The sequence below is a fragment of the Bubalus bubalis genome, chromosome 3 (genome assembly GCF_019923935.1).
Source record: "Bubalus bubalis isolate 160015118507 breed Murrah chromosome 3, NDDB_SH_1, whole genome shotgun sequence".
Lineage (NCBI taxonomy): Eukaryota > Metazoa > Chordata > Mammalia > Artiodactyla > Bovidae > Bubalus > Bubalus bubalis.
In genome coordinates this window covers 30,579,869-30,596,877 of record NC_059159.1, presented here as the reverse complement: position 1 = coordinate 30,596,877, position 17,009 = coordinate 30,579,869, and the positions used below count along the sequence as shown (strand labels likewise).

The 17,009-nt window shown below is 40.7% G+C and overlaps 1 long non-coding RNA gene across 1 annotated transcript; it reads right to left on the bottom strand.

The window, feature by feature from the left end:
- Positions 1-13,747: 13,747 nt before the first annotated feature.
- LOC123332379 lies at positions 13,748-15,104 on the bottom strand. Its single transcript, XR_006549173.1, has 2 exons — positions 14,820-15,104; positions 13,748-14,493 (listed from the first exon to the last, which is right to left on the bottom strand). It is a non-coding gene; the product is annotated as an uncharacterized LOC123332379 (long non-coding RNA).
- Positions 15,105-17,009: the final 1,905 nt, after the last annotated feature.

The following is a 17,009-nucleotide window of genomic DNA, read 5'->3' as shown; positions in this document are numbered from 1 at the left end:
TTATCTGCTGGCTTCTCTTCTCCTGGATTATCCCTCATTCCACTCCCAGGGCAACTGCTTGGACCTGGCTCATTTGTGTACCAGAAGTCTTATTTTCTTGCTCTGGTGAGAAACTTTAACCTCTTCCTGTCTCCCACACTGTCGACTTGACTACTTAAGAGTTTTTTTGGAGACTCCTATTGCGCCTACAACAGTCGTACAAATGTTTGTTTGAAGAAGCATGTGATAAATATAGTAAATAGCCGAGGATTGAAAGAAAAGGAATGGAGATAATTAAGTGACTTGGTGTGAGGTATTGATTCATGAAGGACGATTGAAAATATTAATACAAACCACATTGCTTTCCTGAAGACCAAGTGAAAGAGGAGGATTGATGAAGCGATAACTGCTAATAGAACAAACAACCAAAAAGAAAGACATCTGCGGGTGGTACCAAGGGTATAATTCCAAATTTTCAGATGGAATTTAATAAAGAAACACATAGGATAAATATCAGGAGGAAGTTCTAGTTGGTGGGAGGCCTGGAGAATGACTCTTGAAGGCGTGGGTCAGCTGCCACCGACCTGAAATTCTGGGAGTAAATAAAACCCATGCTTATGACCGAGCATCACACAGAGGCCAAGTATGTGTGATGGTTCAGTGGATATGTGCTCAGCAGAGGCCAAGCATGTGTGATGGTTCAGGGAATACGTGCTCAGTCATGTCCAGCTCTTTGTGACCCCATGGACGGTAACCTGCCAGGCTCCTCTGTCCAGGGTATTTCCCAGTCAAGAATACTGGAGTGGGTTGCCATTTCCTTCTCCAGGCAATCTCCCCAACCCAGGGATTGAACCCGTGTCTCTTTTGTCTCCTGTATCATAGTCAGATCCTTTACCACTGAGCCACTGGGAAGCCCCAGCATATGTGAGGGGTTCTCGAACTGTTTCTCTCACCTTGCTTTTCATTCACAGTGGCTCTGAATAAAGAAACAAGGAAAAATGAATAATGGAAAAAGAAGTGAAAATGGGATTTTCCTGATGCATGCAAACAATGTCAGCCCTTTGTTTTTGTCTTTAAGAAATACCAGTCTATAGAGAACAGTGGCTGGTGCTCACAAAGGGCTGGAAGTTTCTGGTCTCTGTCCCCACCAGACAGACCAAAAACAAACAAACAAAAATCATAATTCACAGGGCAATAGATAGTAAACTCAGGAAGTTGCCTCAGTCATTGGGAATAATTCCATGGAGCCCTACTCTAGACCTGCAAAGTAAATCCTAAAAGGATCAAAGTGTTTGTATCCTTATATTTAAATTCATTGGATCCCAGAACAAAGCTCAAAAATATTTACAGAAACACGAAATTATATATCTAACAAGGTAAAGTTTCAGCATTTGGGTATCCAGTCAATTAATGCATGGGTTTAGCAACCTTGCAGAGCATAATATAATACATGAAAATAAATTGTATTTGTATATACAAAAAATCAGTCTAGAGGGTTAGAAATAAACTAGTATTTTAGTTTATTAAAGACTTAACTAGGGTGGGGGAAACAGGGAGAGCCTGCTCAAAGGGTACAAACTTGCCTTTATAAGTTGAATCAATTCTATTGTACAGTAATGGTGATTAGAGCTAAGGATATTATATGAAATACTGGAAAATTTCTGAGTATATCTTTTTTAAATAATTTTTTTAAGCTGATATATTCTATTTTCATTTTTATTTGGTTCAATAATTTTTTTTTTTTTTTTGGCCTAAGGGCACATGGGATCTTAACTCCACACCCCCTCCAGTGGAAGTTTGGAATCTTATCCACTGGACCATCAGGGAAGTCTGAGTATATGTTAAATGTTCCCACCACAGAAAAGAAATGGCAACTATGTGACATGATAGAGGTGATTGCTAATGCTATAGTGGTCATCATTCTGCAATATATAAAGGCATCAAGTCATCATACTGTGCATCCTAAACTTACACAATGTTGAATGTCAAATATATCTCAATAGACCTGGAGGGGAAAAAAGGTTAAGCTAGTGATCATCATGAATCTATGGTACTATCTGTTTTATTGGTGAATAGAGATAGTGAGAGTCATGATAGGTAGTCACAAAGATGGCAGTTAGACCCAGAGAACTAGTAGCAGTTAAAACACTCAATCAGCCTTCAAGAGTCACAGAATCTTTAGTTGCTCCCTGAAGGACATAGATAAAAGTATCTAATGCACATTCCTGAGTTGTTTTACCTATACTAAAACTGCCACCTAATGGAAAAAAGGTGATGACTAGACTGTAGCCATGACATATGCTGCTCCATCTTACACAACTCTGAGACCTGGCCTCAAGGAAATGGGAGCAAACCCACCCTGGAACTGAAGATTAGATATTGTTAGTTGCTCAGTCGTGTCCGACTCTGCAGCCCCATGAACTGTAACCCGCCAGGCTCTTCTGTCCATGAAATTCTCAAGGCAAGAATACTGGAATGAATTGCCATTCCCTTCTCCAAGGGGTCTTCCCAAACCAGGGACTGAATCTCAGTGTCCCACATTGTGGGCAGAATCTTTACCATCTAAGCCACCAGGGAAGCCCGGAACTGACGATTAACACTGCTTAAAACAATCAAGATAACACTGATCAGACCACCACATGACCAGTTCCAAGATGACTGTTGGAGGCGACCCTGCTGTTTTGCACATAGCACTCCTGCTTGTAGACCCCTGAAATGCTCCTTTGAAACCTTCTGTTCCCTGATGGACAACAAGGAGTTGGTTCTTTGGGACATGAATCCACCTTTTCCAGGATTGCCAGCTTCCTCAATAAAGCTGTCTCTCCTTTTGCCCACCACCTGTCTCTCTGTACTGTATTCTTAAGCGATAAACAGCCCAACCTGAGTTCAGTAACATTTTCTCCATAGGATTTACCAATTTATAACAAGTTATTTCATCTTCTCATTTGGTCACTGCATTACACATGCTTCACAAATGCAGAATTTTTGGTCAATTTTCATTTTTCACTGCTGTATAGCTGATGTCTGGACCCATGCTTGGCATATAGCAAGCCTCGGTAATAGTTAAATAGCTATATATTTGAAAATGCATGGCACTGTCTGGTAACTCATTTGCCAAATTAGTCCATGATTCACTGCAACTCAAGTCAAATTTCAAATATCGTCCTTCACTGAAGTTAAGAAGTGGATGCTAAGACACATATGGACAAGTAAAGCAGCACAACCAGCAGAGATTTGGAAGCTCTGGGAAGGAGCTTAATCATTGATTAAGATTCATTATAAAGTTATGTTAATAAAGTCATGGTAGTAATCTAGGAACAGGTGAAACAGTGGGGTAGAGATCACAGAAACAAGGCAACCACACATGAATGTGATAAAAGGCAGAGGGACTGCACAACAAATGGGTAAGAAGACGATTCAACGTTCAATAAGCAGCACCAAAAAACTGGCCGTTTATAAGCAAGAAAATGAATACTTCATGTGGCGCACAAAATTAAATTCCAGCTGAACAGATGAATGAAACGTGACAATGTAAGTGATAAAATGTTTCAAAGGGAAAATAAGAGAATATCATCATAGCTTTTAGGATAGAGCAGGGTTCCTCAATTGAGAGGAAATATCACAAACCATGAAAGGAAATACTTTTATTAATTTCATTACATTTAAATGTAAGTATTTCCATATGATAATAGGCAAAAAGAAATACAATGTAACAAATGTGTATTGTTTACAGATTAGGCAAATATATTTCAACCCATGTAACTGACAAAGAAGTATTGTCCAGAAAATATATTTTTAATTCTACAAATTAATCTAAAAATACCAAAAAATACAAAAACGAAATGAACATTTAACAGAAGAGAAAATCTAAATGGTCAACAAGCATATGAAAAAAACACCACTGGCACTTATAAACAAGAGAATAAAAGCTAAAACAAGCAAAATTGATGTACTATTTCACCCCTAATGGAAAGGCACAAATTAGAACATGTGAAATTCTAATTGACAAAGACATGGGAAAACACAGATCCTGCTACTTTGCTGATAGAGGTATGTCATAAATTTGTAAAACTACTTTGAAGAGCCATTTGGCAATGTCTATTAAGACTAAAGCTCTAAGTCTCTGAGATTTAGAGAATTAACTTATGGTTGCAGTGTTGAGGGTGGTAGACTGAGGAAGAGAAAGTTAGGGAGTTTGGGATGGCCATGTACACACTGCTATATTTAAAAGCAACAAGAACCTACGGTATAGCACAAGGAACTCTGCTCATTGCTATGGGCAGCCTGGATGGGAGGGGAGTGTGGGGGAGAATGGATACATGTATATATATATATGGCTGAGTCTCTTGACTGGGCACCAGAAACTATCACAACATTGTTAATTGGCTATACCCCCAAACAAAATAAAAAATTAAAAAAAAAAAAAGACCAAAGCTGTATAATCCCTAAAACTCTGTGATTTCATTACCTACAAAACTCTAGAGCAGATGTACATGGAGATAAAGAATATTTGTAACAGTGTTGTCTATGAAAGCAGAAAGTGGAAAATACCCGAATGTACATCAGTGGAAGAATTGATCAGTTGTGTTACATCCACAGAACCCCATGTAGCAACCTGATTTAGTCCTATAAACACACTATGAGATGGAGAGACCAGCTCAGGGGAGGGAGATACAAGATGACACTTTTACAGGCAGTTTAAATCCACACACAATAGTATATATTATCTATGGAAATTTACATGTACAGTAACATGAATGAGGAGGACAGGGATTGTGTCTGGCAGAGAAAGGTTGGGAAGATGTACAGGACAAGAGTACAGGGAAGGCTCCAGCAGTGTTTACAACATTTCATTTCTTAAAAGTAATAATGTGAAGCAAATGTGACAAAATGTAGACACATTAAATTTGGATACTGGTTATCTATGTGCTTGTTCGTTTCCATATTGCATAATAAAAATATATTTGCCAAAAATGGTGTCATTATTTTCCATTTTCCCCTGAAGCATGCCAATTTAATACTCATATCTTCATAAAATTTAATGTGCCTTCTAGAAGCTCTTTTTTTTTTTTGCCTATGCCTCATCACTTCTTCTCTATGCTCATTAAGATGTGGTTGCCAAGTGAGTCAGTAAGGTTGGGAAAATCAAATGTTAATGTGGCACTGAAAAAACTTGCACTTATTTTTTTTTTTTACTGGTTTTCTGCTGTGCTAGCATGCACCTTCCACAAAAAGACTGGTTATTGCTAAGCACTTTAATCAGTATGTAAATGAATAGTCATGCTATTAAACAAAGTTTAAAGAAATAAAACACGTAAGTAGAGATTGGTATCTTCTTCTGCCGTATTTTGACTTCTCGTGGATTGTGCTTCTCCCCCGTCCCCTCCCCTTTTCCTTCTCTCTCAAATATAAAAGCAGAACTGTTCTTCCCTCACTTGGGTTTTTATTTATTAATTTTTTTTTATTGCAGTAGAGTTGATTTGCAATGGTACATTAATTCCTGCTGAACAGCAATGACTCAGATATACATACACACACTCTTGTTTATATTCTTTTCCACTATGGTTTATCACAGGACATTGGATATAGTTCCCTGTGCTATCTACACAGTAGGACGTTTTTGTTTGTCCATCCTGTATGTAATAGCCTTGCCTGCGCTGACTCCGAACTCCTAATCCTTCCCTCCCCCAGGCCCCTCCCTCTCGGCAACCTCACATCTGCTGTCTGTCTGTGAGTCTGTTTCTTAAATAAGTTCATTTGTGTCCTATGTCAGATTCCACATATAAGTAATGTCATATGGTATTTGTCCCTGTCTTTCTGACTTAATTCACTTATTATGATCATCTCTAGGTCCATCCGTGTTTCTGCTAATGGCGTTATTTTGTTCTTTTTACAGCGGAGCGCTATTCCGCTGTGTATATGCACCATGTCCTCCTTATCATTCATCTCTTGATGGACGTTTAGGTTGTTTACACATCTTTCCTGCTCCTCACCTGGGTTTTTAAAGGCTTACATTCTCCTTCTGTCTCTCCCATCAACCCCACACCTCTGCAACCCAGCCCTTGGCCAGAACTTTCCTTGCAATCATTTCTGGTTTAAATCACAAAGGTTTAGCTTTCTCTTATGTGTAACTGATGCTTTGCTCTCTTTTCTTTAAGTGTTCATGTATTTAATTGCAATCAATATGAAGACATTTATATACAGATAACTCTAAAATTGCTACCCACTGTAGCTCAGACTGTAAAGATATTCCCCAAAGTAGATTTTTCCTTCAAATTTTTATCTCTAATGATTGTTTCCAATCAGATTTTTTTAAGTTCCTTATTCAATGTGTTAATATTTTCCTCATTCTTTCTGAAAAAATATTACACAAAATCAAAAAGAATCTGACAGTTTTTTTAAAAAAACTATATCTTTAAGATATTTTCCCAATTTTTATTCCTCCACACTCAGTCATTTCAGTCCTGTCCAACTCTTTGCGATCCCATGGACTGTGGCCCACTAGGTTCCTCTGTCCATGGGATTTCCCAGGCAAGAATACTGGAGTGGGTTGCCGTGCCCTCCTCCAGAGAATCTTTCTGACCCAGGGATCGAACCTATATCTCCTGCATTGGCAGGTGGATTCTTTACCATTGAGCCACTGGGGAAGCCTATTGTTAAAGATTTTTTTCAACTTAAACCACAATAATGTTCATCACAAAAAAATTGGAAAACACAAAAAAGGAAAATCTTCTCTAGGAAGAGCTATCTACTGTTGATAGTTTCTGATGTATTTCCTTTCACTTTAATATATATCTTGTACCTTTTTTTCAAATATAATTTAGACTATCTAGTGCAGACCTCCAGAGAAGGCAATGGCATCCCACTCCAGTACTCTTGCCTGGAAAATCCCATGGATGGAGGAGCCTGTTGGGCTGCAGTCCATGGGGTCGCTAAGAGTCAGACTAAACTGAGCGACTTCCCTTTCACTTTTCACTTTCATGCATTGGAGAAGGAAATGGCAACCCACTCCAGTGTTCTTGCCTGAAGAATCCCAGGGATGGGGCAGCCTGGTGGGCTGCCGTCTATGGGGTCGCACAGAGTCAGACACGACTGAAGCGACTTAGCAGCAGTAGCAGCAGCAGCAGTACAGACCTCAGTTATATCAATAATTTTAAAACTGTGTTTTCTCTTTACAAAAGTAATACAAGCTAATTGTCAAAATATGAGAAAAGAAAAATACAAAGAAAAAATAATCACACATATACCTACTAGAGAGAACCATCTAACTAAAATGTTAGGTTTATGTGTAGCCTTTTTTAAAAAATTTTGCCAAGTGTGTGTGTGTGTGTGTGTGTGTGTGTGTGTTTGCTAGTGGAGATCCTGTTGCCTGTACTAATTGCTGTGTGCAGATGAGAGGAGTGGTTACAGTTCCTAGACAGAAGACATGGAAAGAACGCTTTAATAACAGATGTCTGCCTTTGAGAGGTTTCTGACTCATTCCTAATTTTAAAAAACCTCTGTGACTCATTATTCAATATGGGTTTCTTTGATTAACTGCTTTTAATTTAAAATTAATATCACATCTAAACAAAAATCAAAACACAAAATGTATACAAAAGAATGTGAGTCTCTTATACATGAATTTCCTTAGTCCCTTTCCCAGAAGTAACCACACTGGTCAGCTTAAGTCTCCCGGAAACTCTTTGCATACAGTAGGACATTTATTATTTTCCACATACTATGTGGATATATGCTATGATTTTTAATAATATCCATATTATTATCCATTTTTCACAAAAGGGGCAATGTTGTCTATACCATGCTACACTGTGATTTTTCTGTTGTTGTTGAAACATTTGAAAATTCTCTCTTTATATATTGGTTCATAAGTATCAATCTGCTTCCTGTTCATGGCTGCATACAGGTATAATATATTTATTTGCCCAGCCCCTTAATGGACATTAAGTTGTCTCCTATTTTTGCAATGACAAGCCATGTGGCAATGAACACTTGAGTATAAATCTCTCCAAACCCAAGTGCAGGCTGTTATGACATGCAGAATCACTAGGTCAATGACTATTTTAAACTTACATATATCAGCAAGTTGGGCTTCAAACTGGTTACAATTTACCAGCCTTTTGGGAGAGGGACCATTTCTTTACAGGAACCCATATACTCCATTACAAAACCTTATGTACATTTGTCAACATCGTAGGTGGAAAATAGTTTTTCATTTCTAAAGATGTGAATTTCTAAACTGTGTCTAATCAAGAATGATTATCTTCTCACCTGTTTATCATCGAAAAGACTGATGCTGAAGCTGAAGCTCCAATACTTTGGCCACCTGCTGTGAAGAGTTGACTCACTGGAAAAGACCCTGATGCTGGGAAAGATTGAGGAGGGGAGGAGAAGGATGAGATGGTTGGATGGCATCGCCAACTCGATGGACATGAGTTTGAGCAAACTCCAGGAGAGAGTGAAGGATGGGGAAGCCTGGTCTGCTGCAGTCCACAGAGTCACAAAGAGTCAGACATGATTAAAGGACTGAACAACAAAATTTATCAGCTATCAGTCTTTCTTTCTTTGTGACTATTCTGTTTATACGCTCTCCCGATTTCTTCTTATTGAACAGTGGATGACTTTTCTTTGTGCATAAGAATTACTCACATTTAGGAAATTTAACCTCTGTAATATCTGTCACAAAACCTTTTGTAGGAGCTGATTGCTTTTAACTTTGCCTTTGATTATTTTTTCATTCAAAACCATTTCTTTTCATAGATCCAGTTTTATTCATCTTTTTCAAAGTTTATGGACTTCACATTGTTTAAAAAAGCCTTCTTCATTATATTATTTTTTTTTAATTTTCATTATTCAGAATTTTATTATTTTAAATTTTTTCCATCAAGGCAGTTAATTTTTCTTTTTTCCCCCCTTGTTTTTAAATTCTTATTTTATATCAGCACATTGCTGATTAACAATGTTGTGTTAGTGTCAGGTGTATAGCAAAGTGATTCAGTTACACAGGTACATGTATATGGCCCATTTGTCAGGAAAAGGTCATGGACAGTTGTTAACAAATACTGACTGATTAAACAAGGGACCGTTGGGACAGTTGTGGCAATGAATAGTGGCAGACTGGTTTTTTGTGTGTGTTTGTTTATTTTGGTGTGTGTGCTTGTGTGTGTTGATTTATTCTGTGGTTGGATCACAAAGATGTTCAGGACATGTATCGACTTTCTCAGAATCCCCTTGTGCAAGCTGTGTGTTGTGTGCATGGCTCCCTGGCTCAGATTCTTGTATTAAATGGGGCCCCAAAGGCTCCAGACAGAGCAGGAATGTTGAGTCGCAGCCCACATACTCACCATCATTGGCTTTCCTGCTCACAAACTCAGCTTGTGTGACAGGCGTCCTTCACAGCAGACCTACTCACTTGGTGTGAACTTCATACATACGTCACAGCCCACCTTCCCACCAAGCTGTGGACCAATGATGAGTCCCCCTTTTACACCGTCAGTCTTGAGAGGTAAAGTAACTCCTTCAAGCCACACGGCTGGTTGATGGTGGAATGAATACATAAACTCTAGTTTTTTAACTCTGAAAACCGCAAGTGTTCCACTGAAATATGTTACCCATAATTAAAGCAGCCCTGATTCTTACTCTTCCAGGCTGAATATGTAAGTAGCACAGATTCTCCAGAAAATCCAGGGCCAACATCCTCCTCGGGGACACTCTTTTTAGTAGATGCAAAATGACCTAAAATAAAGCATCGCTCCTGCCATGGAATCTTCACAGACAAAAACCATCCTCCAACCCACTAACCCAACCCTCACAGACCATGCTGCTTGTGTTCAGGCCAGCTCTGGGCTGCGAATTCCTCTCTAAACTTCACTCACAGCTGCAGCCCTTGAATGTATTCAGAAGCACACCGCCTATTCAAAAGTTTGGCCTGACTGTGTCGTGCATCCTGCATCTGGACCCATGAGCTCAAGCATGCAGCTCATTGCAAAAAGAGGTTAAGTGTAGAGATTCAATACCTGAGAAGGCTGGCAAGCACCAAGAGGAGAACGTGGCCCCCTAAGCTTAAGAGAAGTGTTTCCCAAAGTGTGGTCCCTGGACCAGCGGTGTCAACATCACCCGGGAACTTGTACAAAATCGAGAGTCTACGAACCTGACCAAGACCTGCTAATCAAAAATTCTGGGGGTGAAGCCCAGCAATCTGGGGTTTCCTAAGCCCTCCAGCTGAGCCTGACACATGATCAAGTTAGAGAACTACTAGTTTCAAGTATATTTGTCACAGGTTCGTGAAGGGGCAGGAAGAGGTATGGTTAGTTATGTCAGTGCTTCTCTATTCTAGGAGGAAAAAATCACACAAATATCCAGTCTTCTTTCTCATAGAGCATCATTGCTACACATGAATCAATGCTACATTGCTGTTTTAAATAATTTTTAAAATAAAAATACAATTTTTATTTTATAAAATAAACTAGAATAAAATCATATGTAATATTTTGTTGTCGTTTAGTTGATAAGTCATGTCTGACTCTTCTGCGATCCCACAGACCATAGTCCTGCCAATATCCTCTGTGCATGGGATTCTCCAGGCAAGAATACTGAAGTGGGTTGCCATTTCCTCCTCCAGGGGGTCTTCCTGAGCCAGGGATTGAACTCCCACCTCCTGTGTCTCCTGCATTACCTTGGAAGTGCAACATAATATTTAAATAAATCTAATTAATTAAAATTTTTAATGCTTCCCAAAGCAAGGAAAATCAACTTCTATAGATAGGGAGGCCATTTCAGCCCAAGGTGGGATTCTTGAGAGGTGAAGAGTTTTATAATGATGTTGGGTCACCCAAGATTGGAAAACCACTGCCTCATCTTGTTTCAAAAACTGCTGGAAGGTTCTAGGGACTTGACATCATTGCTTTCTGGACCACAGAGTTAGACATAAGAATAGGTGGGAGCAATGAGGCTGGGGTCCATTCTAACAGGAACCTCAGCCCCAAGAAGACTGGCAGATCTTCTTGGGCAGGTAGCCCCCTATCTGTCTCATGAACCCCTGGAGAGAGCCAGTCTATGGCCACACACATCTCCCCACACGAAGAGGAAACCAAGAGCCATCCGCCTGGCTCTTGTCACCGGCGGACCTGACAGCTTTATATCCTCAGTGGAGGGGGGAGCTGAAAGGAGGTGCCATGAGTGTATTTAGGTGACAAGGAGGGAAGATGGATATTTTTATAGAGGAAGAGATACACTGAACAAGGGAAATGAGATGGGAAGACCATAAAGGTCTCAGGTTGGCAAAACCAATTAGTAGATGTTTACAGAAGATAACCCCCCGAGGTCAGATAGGATGTTCTTTGATGTCAATACTCTTGAGTTTGAAAAATGGATTAGCATCCTCCACACCACGTGCAGTGGAGAGACCCAGTCCCCTTCTGCTGGAGCCCCTAGCCAGCTGTGCCCCCTCGGGCAGGTGATTTAAAGACTCAGGCATTTCTTTCCTAATCTGTGAAAGGAGGGGATTATGTGAGATCACCCTAAAAGTCCCTTCCAGCTCTGACATGCCAAGAAATCCTCTTTGACTTCTGGAAATTTGTGGGGACATTTCAGGGCTCTATTATCGATAATTCAGTTACTTGGGATTTTCTGTGCAGTCTATGAAATTCCTTCACTGAGTTTGGAGGGAAAGAGTTTCTCCTCTTTTCTACATCTAGTCTGCTTCAGCCATTGGTAAACAGAAAACATTTAAATCTAAATGACAACAGACTCCAGGAAATCTCCCTCAGGGATGTTCCCAGCTGTCTGATGAGGTCTGCCTTAATGTGAGCCATTGGTCCAAAAGCCAAAATCCAGAAGCTATGATGTCAGGTCCAAAGTATTATTATCTGATTGATGGGTTTTCAAATTTTTTGAGTGTGTTCTCACAGATGCTCTTGTCAAAAGTTCATTAGATGAGACTTTGGGGACATCCAGGGAGATTAAAACAGAGAAGGCAATGGCACCCCACTCCAGTACTCTTGCCTGGAAAATCCATGGACGGAGGAGCCTGGTAGGCTGCAGTCCATGGGGTTGCCAAGAGTCAGACACAACTGAGCGACTTCACTTTCACTTTTTACTTTCACGCATTGGAGAAGGAAATGGCAACCCACTCCAGTGTTCTTGCCTGAAGAATCCCAGGGACGGGGGAGCCTGGTGGGCTGCCGTCTATGGGGTCACACAGAGTCAGACACGACTGAAGCGACTTAACAGCAGCAGCAGCAGCAGGGAGATTAAAAAGGGATTCTGGAGGGAGCAAAGGAGGACACTGATATCTCGAACTCCTCTGGAATAAAGTGGAGTCCAGGTAAACCAATATTGTAAGATTCAGACAGATCAAGTAAACTTACCCAAAGTGACACAAAAGTGGAGCTGGGGTCTGCCTATAGACAAAGGAAGGACTGTTTCTATAACGTCTACTCTTTCTGCTATGATTAAAATCAGCAGCTCTCATTCACTCAACCCCTCCCATGTCCCAGTCACTATGCCAGCCAGTGATGTCACCTATTTCAACGAAGGCTGTCAACAACTGTGAATGGATGCCTTCAGGGCTGGTGTAACACTCAGCCCTCCATGTATGTTTATATGTAAATATGCAAGCAGAAATAAAAAGCTCTGCTCTGTAGCTTCTGCCAGTTTTCATGGTGTAAAGACTGCCACCAATGACCACTTTCAAGCTACCGGTATCACATCACTGAGTGCTGAGTTGGGAAAAGTGTTAGTCATTCAGTCATCTCCAACTCTTTTTGACTCCATGGACAGTAGCCTGTCAGGCTCCTCTGTCCATTGGATTCTCAAGGCAAGAATACTGCAGTGGATTGCCATTCCCTCCTCCAGGGGATCTTCCAAACCCAGGGATCGAACCTGGGTCTCCTGCATTGCAGGCAGATTCTTTACCATCTGATTTACCTGGGAAGCCCATTATGTGGAAAGTATCTATCAAACCTATTTATTTTTTAAGTCACTATCTAAAAAAATTATTTATTCATTTATTTTGGCTGTGCTGGGTCTTCTTTTTGGCACTCAGGCTTAGTGCCCCTCAGCATGTGGGATCTTAGCTTCCCAACCAGGGATTGAACCTGTGTCCCTACACTGGGAGGCAGGTCTTAACCACTGAGCCACCAGGGAAGTCCCCATGTATCAAATTTAAATGTCTGGGCTCACGTATGAAGGAACTACATTGAAATTCATATTGATAGAAGCCACAAAACTAAAACCTTTCACTCACATAAATTTGGATGTTATTTGTGTAAAATGCCATGTTAACTAATTTTTTTAAAAGAAGAGTCAATTTTATTTAAATCTCAGAATTTAAGATGTTAGTACAATAAATACAGTCTTTCATTTTTCTCTACGAAAATCATAATACCAAAACACTGCAGTATTAGGATTAGAAACATAAGAATATAATGTAATAGTTATTACTTCTTGATATTTTCCCCGAGATTTGTCTTTTATTTTTAAAAAAGATTTAATTTACACTGTTTCATGCCTTAGAAAGGGGAAATCATAATATCTTGGAAAACACTGCATAAAGTTCATTGTTTTTATTTTGCCAAAAAATAGATCATTTTCAGGAAAAAAATAATAAAAATAAATTGAAATAAATATTTGTGGACAGCTCATACTAAGCAACAGATCTATCTTGTAATTTTTTTTTAGCTATTAATATATTAAGGATTTCTATCTGATAGTTTAAAATTTGTATATGATAGGCCATTTCAGATTTCTTAAACATAATGGAAGGAAATCAAAAAGTATAGCAACTTTATTTCAATAAGACAAAAATCACTCAAAAACGGCTAAAAAGGAAGAAAGGACAAGTAAATAAAACACAGAAGTTCATAAGAGAAAGGAAATGCCTCTGGTGATATAAATATACAATCTGCAGTCCTTCGTACCCATGGAGGCACTGACAATAAATCAACTAAACTCGATATTTTCAAAACATGTCAACCAAATGAATCATCGACTCATACTTTTTCATTAAAGTCACAGTAGTTCTGGTTTATGGCACAGCGGTTTAAAAAAAAATACATTCTCAAAGGTTAAAGATAAGAATTTGGTGGGAATTACTGTAGGAGGTTTCTCATTTTCATTTCCTGGCAAAACAGAGCAGTATCATTTTAGAAATGGAGAAAACATACTCAAGTGTGGTTCTCAAATTTTAGCAGCATGAGCGTCAAACTCGGACAGCTGGGCCCCAGCCAGGGAGAGTCTCTGATGCAGAGGGTCTAGGTGGGGTCCCCAGTGTTCGTCTCTTAACAAGGTCCGGAGCAGATGTGGGCGCTACTGGCCTGGGACCACACTTTGAGAACTGCTGCTCCGGAGCCCCTCCTTCTGATCTGTAGGCATCCCCCAGGGCCAAATTTGATGCGGGAACCTGACTCCCAGCCTGACTTCATCTTGCTGCTTCTACCAGCAGGAGTTGTCTGTGAGGATCATAGTCTTTGGAACTTAAGCCTTGCTAATGAAGAGAAGCTCCTCTAGACGTCCCTGTGCAAAAGAAAAATATACATTCACTAATTAGCTGTAATTGGATGGGCCTGTTAGCAATAAAGTCTGCACTAGGAGATTTAAAGAAAATCTGACTTTTTTTTTTTTACTTGACCAACACAAGCAAACTGGAATATAGCCAAAGAAAGTCCTCAAAATTAGAATCAGAAAATAAGTTAAACTTGACACTTGACAAAATTTTTAAATCATTTAATCTAAGTAGTTAGCCAAAACAGTGTAAGACAATAATAGGCCTTTCTTATAGATCACATTGCTTTACCATGTGTAGAGCATGTTTAATTATCAAAAGCTTACACAGTGCTTACCATGGCCAGACATCATCCAAAGTACTCTGCAGAGGAAACCTGACTAAATTCTCTATGAAAGAGACATTATTCTTCTTGGAGTAGAGAAGTGAATTGCCAAGACCACACAGCTGGTTAGGAGCAACCCAGGGATTTGAACTCAGATAGTTTGAGTCCAGCATTTATGTTCTTAGCCACCAAGCTCTGATCCTTGATAACTGACTCATGTTAAGACAATCATGGAGGCAGGAGGAGAAGGGAGCCTCAGAGGATGAGATGGTTGGATGGCATCATCGACTCAATGGACATGAGTTTGAGCAAACTCTGGGAGACAGTGAAAGACAGGGAAGCCTAGTGTGTTGCAGTCCATGGAGTTGCAGAGTCGGACACAACTGAGTGACTGAATAGCAGCAAAGACAATCTTATGTTTAAAACCTGGCTACACCTCAGACTCACCTTGGGGGCATCTAAAACGTGCTAATGCCTGGAGCTTTCCCAATCAACTGAATCAAAATCTTTGCAGGTGGGGCCCAAGCATTGCTAAGTTGCTAAGTCACTTCAATCGTGTCCGACTCTGTGCGACCCCATAGATGGCAGCCCACCAGGCTCCCCAATCCCTGGGATTCTCCAGGCAAGAACACTGGAGTGGGCTGCCATTTCCTTCTCCAATGCATGAAAGTGAAAAGTGAAAGTGAAGTCGCTCAGTCGTGTCTGACTCTTAGCAACCCCATGGACTGCAGCCTACCAGGCTCCTCCGTCCATGGGATTTTCCAGGCAAGAGTACTGGAGTGGGGTGCCATTGCCTTCTCCTTTCCCAATCAACTGAATCAAAATCTTTGCAGGTGGGGCCCAAGCATTGGTAGGTTTTAAAGGCACCCTCAGATGATGCTAGAAACAGCCAGGATTGAGTATATTTCGATACAATGGCAGCTGACGGTGCTCATCCCTCTATGTCTGCTTTTTCTTAGGAAGCAGCTGGGAGGACGGCATCTCTGAAGGCTGTTCAATACGCCCCAGGGAGGGGAACGCCAAAGGGGGTTGAGAACTAATGCTTTTCTACAGGGATGTGGCTCCAAAACTCCAGACCTAAGAAAGACACAATAAACGTGAGTGCTATTAAGACTCTGGATTAGTCTCCCTGTGGCTTTGGGATACTGTTGACTAGACCTCGTTGCACTGACAGCCGTTCTCATCCTGTGCTTTTAGTTGATATCCCTTCTCATGTTCTACATTAGAAATCAACCTGGTGGCTCAGATGGTAAAGAATCTGCCGGCAGTGCAGGAGACGCAGGTTGGATCCTTGGGTCGGGAAGATCCCCCAGAGGGGGCAGTGGCAACCCACTCCAGTATTCTTGCCTGGAGAATCCCATGGACAGAGGAGCCTGGCAGGGTACAAATGCCACGGGGTCACAAAGAATTGAACATGACTTAGTGACTAAGACTCTGTCACACACACCTCGATTTTTTGCCTTGGAACTCCGGCCCTAACCCTCCTGCCTAAATGCTGTGCCTTTGTGTCCCCTGGTGGGGGAGCATCTGTCCCTTAAGATTTCAGGGAAAACTTAAGACGAAGGATGGTGCAATCAGCCAGCCTGGTGAGGATTTGAGACTCACATCTAGGAAAAACTGTGGTTGACACTGATATGAGGAGAAGGCTGGCCTCCGGGTTACATAGCTTCCCTTTGAAACGTCCTTCCTGTTTTCTTTAAGCATGTGATGGCACCAGATCCACATTAAAATGAAAGTCACCACAGGGCTTTAATACCAATTAAGTGAGATTATGGAGGAAATGATTACTAAGAATTAAATAGTCAAAAAAAATAATAATGGCAATGCTAATAGTGCAGTATTGGCACAAATTAGCACTCAATAATTGCCCATAAGGGCAGCCTGATCCGTGTGGTAACAGCGGCAGCTCTTGTCATCACATGTAGACGTGCCCACCTCATCCCACCCTCCCAGCCACTGCCAATCATCCTGTTTATCATCAAAGGAGATGAACCTGGGAGCCAAGGATCTCTCTCCAGCACACGGCATGAAGCAGGGGGAGAGTCATGATGTGAACCCAGCTCTAATGCTAAATCAGGACCAGATATGTAACTTATGGGGCCCCTTGTTTAAAAAATGAATGAAGAACTTCAAAATGTCAGCAGAAGAGCATTAAACCAGGCTCGGTCCTTCAAAGCATAGGATCTGTGACTGCTCCTTGCT